At 43.4% G+C, this 8,590-nt stretch overlaps 1 long non-coding RNA gene across 1 annotated transcript; it reads right to left on the bottom strand.

Annotated features, from left to right (window-relative positions):
- Positions 1-5,958: 5,958 nt before the first annotated feature.
- LOC138511021 (uncharacterized) lies at positions 5,959-7,741 on the bottom strand. The gene is made up of 5 exons (XR_011280542.1): positions 7,413-7,741; positions 6,983-7,048; positions 6,821-6,889; positions 6,315-6,374; positions 5,959-6,024 (listed from the first exon to the last, which is right to left on the bottom strand). It is a non-coding gene; the product is annotated as an uncharacterized lncRNA (long non-coding RNA).
- Positions 7,742-8,590: the final 849 nt, after the last annotated feature.

Consider the following 8,590-nt stretch of genomic DNA (forward strand, 5'->3'; position numbering starts at 1 on the left):
CAGACACTGGACGGCTGAATCACGTCTCTGAATCTTGACTGGACCATGCAGAGCTTCAAAAGGTAGCTGCTCCCAATTGGCATTGGTTTGGCAAGCCACATCATTAGTTTGTGTTGTTGTCTGCATCTTCATGCTCTTCTTAATCCCAGGTCTCTAATGGATGAAAAGAAAAATGCTTAATTTACGGTACACATACATAATATATGAATTAGAAGATCAAAATGTCAAATGAATACAATACTTCATAAACAACTTATTTAAAAACAAAATGTTTGCCGACCACAAGACCAAACTGAAAAATAGCATTTTGAAATCGTATCAACCCTGCAATTTGCTCTACAACATCAAGATTGATATATACACATCTACAAATGTAACCAATTTCACTCAGGTAAACATTAGAGAATTGCAAATATTACATGAATGCTATAAATGATGATAACTTTAAATGTATAAATATCTTATATATACACCTCTGGTCCATAGGTCTCTTCAATTTTCGACCACTTCAGTAGTACATTCCTTATACATAACAAATTCAACAAAAATGATTAGATTGTTAAACAATTTAAAGTTAAAATCATTGATCTCACAAACTACACCAATACATACTCAGTTGTTATACCTCATCCACCAGACCGGTTGCAGTAGAAGAGTAGTACTTTGTACAAGTTCCAGCCTCTCCCTATGTCAAAGTAATATCAATAATAAAGATGGAAAAGGAAAATAGAAAAAATAATTACACGCAAAAGATGGTCGATAATTACATAGAAGCCTACATGCCACTTAGACAGATTTCTGGATTGCTATGCACTTGGGTGAATTTCCAGTTATTGCAACAACAATCTGTACTAATAAAGTCAATTATCTGCATACACCTCTCAAACTACCTCCACACCACTGCAGTGCACTATCTTGTTCTTTTCACACTCAGCCCAACTAACCACCCACCCTCCCTCCTTGCATTATGGATCCGCCTGAGCGCATGGAGACCACACACGTGGCATATTTGCGTGTTAACTTTGTTTCAAACGCTAAAATTGTACATAACAATAATCAATATTATTTATTATTTATTTATTTGTATTTGTTAAGCGCACAGAAAAAGCCCTGAGGCATAGTGGCGCTGGTTACAGAGATAGCGCTGGTTACAGAAATAGCGCGATTTAGTTACAACATAGGAAAAAAACTGCATACAGTGTTATACAAAAGCACCATTTGCAGTGTGTGTAAGTTGGCTGTCGGTCGAGGAGGTTTAGTTAAAGAGAGAGGTTTTGAGTTGTTTTCTGAACGCCAACGGGTAGCATTCCGAACTTAGAGCGTGGGGGAGATTGTTCCAGAGTCTAGGTGCTATGTAGAGGAAACCCCGCCCACCACTTGCAGTGTTCTTGTTGATGCAGAGTACAGTGAGTTGGTTGGTGTAGCACAGTCTGGTCGGTCTGGATGAAGTCGGTCTGAAGATAGTGGGCCTCATTCCGAGTACGGCGCTAACCAATGGCGCTATTAACGCCTTGGTTGACGCCGTACCCGGACCGGCAGCGCCTTGGTGGTTGGCGGAATTACCGCCCCATTCCAAGGTTGGCGGGGCGGTAATTCCCCAATCCCCATTTACCCTTCCCCATTCCCATTCTTGCCCCATAGGGCATAATGGGAGTGGGGAAGGCGTCAATTACGCCACCGTAAATTACGGTGGCGTAATTAACATCAAGGTCCCTTAGCGCCATGGTATTTAACGCCTGCTAAAAGCAGGTGTTAAAAGCACCATGGCGCTAAGGGAACTCGGAGTATGGCGGTAAGGGATTACCGCCACCGCTCTCGTTAGCGGTGGCCGCTATCCCTTAACGCCATACTCGGAATGAGGCCCAGTGTCTGAGAGGTATGATGGTGCAGTGTAATGGATACATTTGTGGGTAGTAGTCAGAAACTTGAGGGTGATGCGTTCTTTGACAGGGAGCCAATGAACGGATTGTCTTGCAAGTGAGATGTGTTCCCTTTTGGAGATGCTTAAGGCTGCTCTCAGGGCGTTGTTTTGAGTGACCTGCAGTTTGTTTAGGTTTTTCTCAGAGGTGCCGGCTAGGAGTGCGTTACAATAATCAAGTTTAGCGCCTATGGTAGCTCTTGCTATTGAAAGACAGTTTTCTTTGGTGAGGAATGTTTTGATGGCGTTGATGAATTTGGTGCTTAGTGCAGATGCGGAGACAATGGCACTGACTTGTTTGTCCATGGACAAGGCTGCATCAATGTAGACCCCGACCATTTTCACCGAAGATAGGACTAGAATAATGCAGTTGTTGATGTTGAAGTTGGCATAGAGACTATCTAGTTTAGCCAGTGTATTTTTTTGGCCGAGTATCAGGATCTCAGTCTTATCCCCGTTAAGACATAGGCCATTAGTGGCCATCCAGGCTTGAATGGTGGCGTATATATGTTTTAGAGCTAAGGCGTCTGAGTGGTATGAGCCAGTTAGAGGGAGGAGCACTTGGGTGTCATCTGCGTAGTTGGTGTAGGCAATCCCAAGTGCATCCAGCTTATCGAACAAAGGTTTAGTGAATAGGTTGTACAGTGTAGGTGCTGTACAAGAGCCTTGTGGGACACCACAGTGTATTGTTGAAGGTGTAGCGTTGGAGGTGTTAGAAAAGACTTTCATGGCCCTCCCTTCTAGAAATGATGTTATCCATTAGGTGGCTTGGTCAGAAAAATGTGCATGGTGGGAAAGGTGTGAGGTGAGGGTCTTATGATCCACTAGGTAGAATGCCGCTGACAGGTCAAGGAGAAGTAGAAGGGCAGGTTTACCTGGGTCCAGTATCTTAGTTATTTGGTGTTTTAGGTCCAGTAGGGCAGTCTCTGTTCCATGACCTTTGCGGAAACCTGCCTGTCTGGTGCCTAGGATGGAGTTTGTTTCAAGGTATAGTTGGATTTGGCTGTATGCCACTTTACCTAAAATCTTGAGGAGGAAAGGGACTGTCGTTATGGGTCTGTAGTTGTTGGGCATCATAGGGTCGAGAGTTGGCTTTTTTAGAAGTGGGCGCACCCAAGCTTCTTTGAGATTGTCTGGGACGGAGCAGGTCATGAAAGAGGAATTAATGAATGTGGTAGTGAGTGGGGCAAGTTGTTCAGCGCAGTCCTTGATTAATTTGGGGGGAAGTGTCGCCTTTGCAGGTCGATGGTTTCAGATGTTTCAGAATGTCCAGGACTTCTTGTTCCGAGAACTTGTTGAAGGCAAATTTAGGGATGTTAAAGGTTTTGCTAGAGGATTGATTTTGTGAGTGCTGACTCTGTTTCGGCAGGGTATTGTAGTGGTTAAGAATTTTGTTTTGTAAGAGGTCTATTTTGTTAAGCATGGCGGCTTGGATACTGTTACATCCAGGCTTCATCCTTAATGATCTCGTCATTGGAGGTGGGAGGCACTGTAAGCTCTTTGAAGATAGAGAAGAGTTCCCTTGAGTGGGACTTGGATTCTGCTATTCGACGGTTGTATGACTCAGATTTGGCATTGAAGATGGCAGTTTTGTATTTTTTTGCGATGTCTTTGAATAAATCTTTGGTAATGTCACATGGGTTGGCCTATATTTTGATATTGATATTGGTGGTTTATTTGTATAGCGCCTATACACACAAGTTTCAAAGCACTTCAAGGCAAGGGAGGGAGCAAGGGAAAAAACAATGACATTCTTACATGGCCTTCAGACATTATGAATGTGAAAATTACTATCGTACTAGGCCTGACGACATTTCAGATAGTGCAAGAGTTTTGACAATGATAAGGAGGGAAGGAAGGGAGAGGTAGGAGATGAGACAGACAACGACTATCATACTAGGCCTGACGACATTTCTGGTAGTGCAGGAAAATGACAAAAGGTGAGGGAAGGGGGGAGAGGAACAAAAGAAGCGACTATCGTCTAGGTCTGACGACATTTCTGGTAGTGCTGGAGATTGACAAAAGGTGAAGGAGAAGAACAAAACAAGCGACTATCGTATCGTACTAGGCCTGACAACATTTCTGGTAGTGCTGGAGATTGACAAAAGGTGAGGGAGAAGGGGGGGGAACATAACAAGCGACTTTCATACTAAGCCTGATGACATTTCTGGTAGTGCAGGGGAATGACAAAAGGTGAGGGGGGGGGGAGGAACAAAACAAGCGACTATCGTACTAGGCCTCACAAAATTTCTGGTAGTGCAGGGGAATAAAAAAAGGTGTGGGAAGGGGGGGGAACAAAACAAGCGACTATCGTACTAGGCCTCACAACATTTCTGGTAGTGCAGGGGAATGAAAAAAGGTGAGGAGGGGGAACAAAACAAGCGACTATCGTACTAGGACTGATTACTTTTCTGATAGTGCTGGAGATTGACAAAAGGTGAGGGAGAGAAACAAACAAGCGACTATCGTACTGGGCCTGATGACATTTCTGGTAGTGCTGGAGATTGACAAAAGGTGAGGGAGGAGGTGGAGGGGAGGGAGAGGAACAAGCAAGCAATTATCATACTAGGTCTGACAACAATTATGATAGGGCAAGTGCATAGAATATAGTGAGGGGAGGGGGAGAGGAGAGAGGGAAAAGACAGGGAGAGGAAGAGAAGACTGAGAAGCAGTGAGTGTGATGAAAGAGAGGAAGAATCAAAGCCGTCGAAATACAGTGTTATAGAGCACATAAGCAAGTGGAGAGAGCACATCAAGTTGCAGAGGTCAGTACTGAACACATAATGTTGCAAGAGATCAGCAAGTGCAAGCCAGGATTCAAGTCGTAGATGGCCACAACATGACTCACAGTCACCATGATTATGTGATGCTTAAGGAAGTCCAGCATGAGAACGACGAGATTCGAGATGGGTGAACCAACATGAGTCCAGGGCACGGAGGGATTGGTGATGCAGGTGGGAATAGCCGGAGAGGGCTGCCTGGGGGTGGGGGGGAGAGCAAGATGAAGGATTTAAGCATACAGGCATCACATGCATACAACAGGGGGGACAGCGAAATACACGAGGCAGGCAGTGTTACACAACTTGCACAACTTACTGTGCTACAGAGCACCTGTCTTCACCACAGCACCAGACAAGTTGACGCTGGCATTGCCTGATGATGGTGGGGATGGCCTGTGGGTACAGAGGGAGTAAACACATGTTGGTGCATGCTTACCTGCTGTCTGAGCAGGGGCTCAGGCCCTGGGTCCTCCTGGTCCAAACAGGTCCAAACAGGAATTGCCCTTTTCTTTGTCTGCCCTTCGCTTCGGACGCCCGGGCGAGAGATGCCCTTGATCTAAGAGTTAAAAGCAGGAAGGAAGAGGCAGGGCTAAGAAGGTGGGCGGTGCTTAGGCCAGGTCACCAAGGTCCACTTGCACCTGCTCGCCATCTGCAAAGGAAAAGAGGCTGGAGGGCTCCTTAAGTAGGAAAAAAGAGCAGCAACCAGGAAGACACCATATAGGCAGGGCTTGCTAAGTAGGGAAAAAGAGCAGCAACCAGGAAGGCACCAGGTGGGTGGGGCATGCTAAATGGGGAAAAAGAGTAGCAACCAGGAAGGCACCGGGTGGCAGGGGCTTAGGCCAGGTGACCTAGATCCACTTGCACCTGCTCCCCATCTGCAAATGAAAAGAGCCTGGAGGGCTCCTTAATTAGGAAAAAAGAGCGGCAACCAGGAAGGCACCAAGTGGACGGGGCTTAGGCCAGGTGACCTAGATCCACTTTGCACCTGCTCCCCATCTGCCAATATATGTATATTTCCGTTGCACTTAAACAAATGCATATTTTGTACAGTCGCATCTGAAGGATTGGTATAAAATAATTACTTGAATGGTGAGTGCGGTTGCTGTTGACTCCGGAATATTGGGAGATGTACAATCTTGGCCCTTTAATTGATATATATATATTAAGACCATAGTTAAATAGAAAATGTACATTAGTATTATAAATTAGACCACATCAATAGCGATTAAGTATGTTTATGTGCAAGTTAGTCAGCCTCACCATGTGGATGTTGGACGTGTCTGTGGTTTCCTCTATGGTAACGGTTTGTACTTCCATCAGTGCGGTCTACGTAAACACAGAGATGGTAAACAACACATGTTTCAAAATGACCTATTTGTAAATGACACAATGTATGTTTTTCAAGAAGGATCACATTGCACTGAACTATTAGTGTATCCCTAAACTAGGGATACACAAAATAATCTACAGATATAATTGTATAAACTTTAATTGTGGCATTTGTTTCAGCAAGAAATACATCAAGGTTATTGATGTAATTCTTTGCAATTTTATGACAGTATTTCAAATTATAAAACAATTATTTATATAATTCAATACATTATATGTTGTCATACCTCATCCTCCAGACCGGTTGCAGTACAGGAATAGTACGCTATAGAAGTTCCAGCCTCCCCCTATATCAAAGTAATTTTAATAAAGATGTAAAAGCAAAATAAAAAACAGAATTTACATGCAAAAGATGGTCGATTTTTACATAGAAGCCTAAATGCAACTTAGACAGATGTCTGGGTAGGGATGCACTTGGTTGGATTTCCAATAATTTCACCAACAATCTCTACTAATGAACTCACTCCTCTGCATACACCTCACAAACTAGCTCAACTGCACTACAGTCCGCGCGCTCGCTCGTTTGCAGCTCAACCCTGCTAACAGCCCACCCTCCCTCTTTGCATTACAGATCCGCCTGATGGCCTGGAGAACACACAAGTGGCATTGTTGTGCATTACATTTGTTTCAAAAGCTAAAATTGTTCATAACAATAATCAATATTTTTAAGTTGAACTTAAACAAACAGATATCTTGTATTCTCGCATCTGAAGGATTAATATACAAAAATTACTTGAAAGGTGAGTGATGTTGTTGACTCTGGAATAGTGGTTCTTTAATTGTTGCATATAGTCATACCAGTCTGAAAGAGAAAATATACATTAGTATTATGAATTAGACCACGTCAATAGCAATAAAGTAAGTTTATGTTTATGTGCAAATCACTCGGCCTCACCAGGTGGATGTTGGACGTGTCAGTGGTTTACTCCATGGTAACGGTCTGTACTTCGATCAGCGCGGTCTACATAAACACAGAGATGGTAATCAAAAAATGTAAAAAAATGACATATTTGTAAAAGACGCAATGTATGTTTTTTGAGAAGGCTCACATTGCACCAAACTATTAGTGTATCCCTAAACTAGGGATACACAAACTAATCTAAAGTTAGAATTGTATAAACCACAGTACATTGTGCCACGAGGGCAACTTGTGCAATAAAATATCAATCGATGTATTCCACAAAAACTCCAAAACATTAGTTATGTAACCTGTCCACAGACTATTTCAATGTATTGAATTATCATTTGGAAAAGATATTATATTGAAAAAATTTAATAAAAAAGTCAAGTACATTAAAAAGTTCTGGCTCCACTTCACTATTCACCTGGGTCAGCGTGCGCTGAAATTCAGTAGGAACTGCATTGGGAAGTAATTTGCGAAGGAGTCGGGGGCAAAGCTTTATAGTGAACTTCAACTGTTCGTGCATTTCTTCAGAGACGTGCATGCTGCAGATGTGGAATCGATTGCCCTTCACGTCAGCCAAGACATCATTGGCTCTGCCTTTAATCTCGGACATTGGAAATCTGCAGTTCGACAGCCATTTTTTCACATTTATATCCTTCGGAAAGACATGCTGGATTATTTTTTCACTTTTGGCATGGCTGACATTGGGGCAACTGCAAACGACACATGAAGGCCTTTTTGGATTTTCCTTCTGATCTGTTAAACAAAAAACAACTTCAAGAAATTACCATTAAAGAAATGTCACAGTGAGTACATCAAACATCACATTGCATTGATAATAAAGGTACATTTTAAAACATGCCACCTTAGGCAAACATGCATTGAAAACATGGATTATGAAATATTAAATTTGGAAGCAATACTCTGTAATGTTAAATGATATTATATGATATGTCAATTATAATGCGCCTGTTTCTAGGTGCAACAAGACAAGGGAGGGTAGATAGGGGTAAGACAAGACAAACAATCCTACTAGGCCTTTTGTCATTTGGATCGTGCAAGTGCGATAATGTGAAGATGAAGTGCAGGGGAAAGGGAGACATGGAAATGCAAGGGAGAGGGTAGGGGGAAGTGGGATCAGGATAACATGGCTCTGAGTAAGTGCAGCCATTGCAGAGCGGCTCTGGGTATGTGCAAGGAGGCAGGGGGGCTGTAAGGGTTACAGTTACAGCCCATAAGTGCTTGCTAGGCCCTGAGGCAGTGCAAGGAAGAATGTTCATGGAGGAGTCTGGTACCCAGTGAGACTCTTAGGGCAGCGAAGCAACCAGTCAGTGCAGCAGACAGGTAAGTTAGCAAGGAAGCAAGAGAGATAAGGCAGAGGACAAATGGACGGTCTTGAGCTGTTTCAGGAACTTCTGGTGGTCCGGCTTAAGTCTGAGAGGAACAGGGAGGAAATTACAGAGGGAGGCACCTGCAGAGGAGAGAGATCTACCCCCCACTCTCAGCCTGGAGAAGCATCTGGCCATCAGCGAGTTGGATGCAGCAGAGCAAAGGGCTCTAGAAGGAAGGTATTTCGGAAGAGAGAGTTGGATGTAGTGC

Source organism: Ambystoma mexicanum, chromosome 6p (genome assembly GCF_040938575.1).
Source record: "Ambystoma mexicanum isolate Mex_15411 chromosome 6p, UKY_AmexF1_1, whole genome shotgun sequence".
NCBI classification, from domain to species: Eukaryota; Metazoa; Chordata; class Amphibia; order Caudata; family Ambystomatidae; genus Ambystoma; species Ambystoma mexicanum.